This window comes from Morus notabilis, unplaced genomic scaffold, assembly GCF_000414095.1.
Source record: "Morus notabilis unplaced genomic scaffold, ASM41409v2 Scaffold843, whole genome shotgun sequence".
In the NCBI taxonomy this organism is placed as follows: Eukaryota; Viridiplantae; Streptophyta; class Magnoliopsida; order Rosales; family Moraceae; genus Morus; species Morus notabilis.
Genome location: NW_010361268.1, coordinates 380065 through 381328, shown reverse-complemented (window position 1 = coordinate 381328; position 1264 = coordinate 380065).

Here is a 1264-nt window from a genome sequence, read left to right as displayed (position 1 = left end):
GTATTTTATCACTTTCATTGATGATAACACAAAGTGTTGTTATGTATATTTGCTAAAAAGTAAAGATGAAGCTGTAGAGAAAGTTGTTCTCTACAAGCAAGAAGTTGAAAACTAATTTAATAAAAAGATTAAGATGGTAAGAAGTAACTGAGGTGGTGAATATGTCGAGCCATTTAGTGCGCTTTGTGCACAACATGAAATTATTTACGAAGTCATACCTCCATATTCTCCCCAATTGAATGACATTGCTGAATGGAAAAATCGTACCTTAAAGGATATGATGAATGCAATGTTAATAATTTCTGGGTTGCCACAGAACATGTGGAGGGAAGCCATTTTATCGGCTAATTACCTTTTAAATAAGGATCCGCGTAAGAAAATCGATAAGACCCTCTATGAATTGTGGAAAGGAAGGAAACCTTCCTACAAATACTTAAAAGTGTGGGGGTGTTTGGCCAAGGTAATGTCACCAACGCTAAAGAAGATGAAGATATGTCCGAAAACGGTTGATTGCATCTTCATTGGGTATGCTCATAACAGTACCGCATATCGGTTCCTTGTGCACGAGTCTAAAAACTTTGGTATATACAAGAACACGATAATAGAGTCCAGGAATGCATCGTTCTTTGAACATGTATTTCCATGTAAGACTAAAGAAGATGAGCCAAGTTCATCAAAACGAACTTTTGAGACTATCATAAAAGATAGTAGTCAAAATTTTGAAAACAATGGAAATGTGGAAACAGAGGAAGAGCCTAGACGAAGTAAGAGGGCAAGGATAGAAAAGTCTTTCGGACCGGATTTTCTAACCCATATGCTAGAGGCTGAACCTCAAACGTATAAAGAAGCTGTGAGCTCAACTGAGAATCTTTTATGGAAAGAAGCCATAAAGAGTGAGATAGATTCCATCTTACAAAATTATACTTGGAAACTAGTAGACTTTCCACTAGGAAATAAACTACTAGGTTTTAAATGAATTTTTAAACGAAAAATAAAGACAGATAGAACAATTGACAAGTATAAAGCAAGACTAATAATAAAAGATTAAATTTGTATTATAATACTTTTAATATATTATTCTTACAACGAGTTTATTCATATTATTTTTCTTTGTATTATCCATATTATTATTAACAATAGCTACAATATTATATTGGAGGTATGGTCCATCCGGAGGAAATGTATCCAAAGCCTATATAATGAAGAGCATTGTATAATTTTGTTTTTCCTCTTTGCATAGTTGTGAAGGCAGAAGCAAACTCCT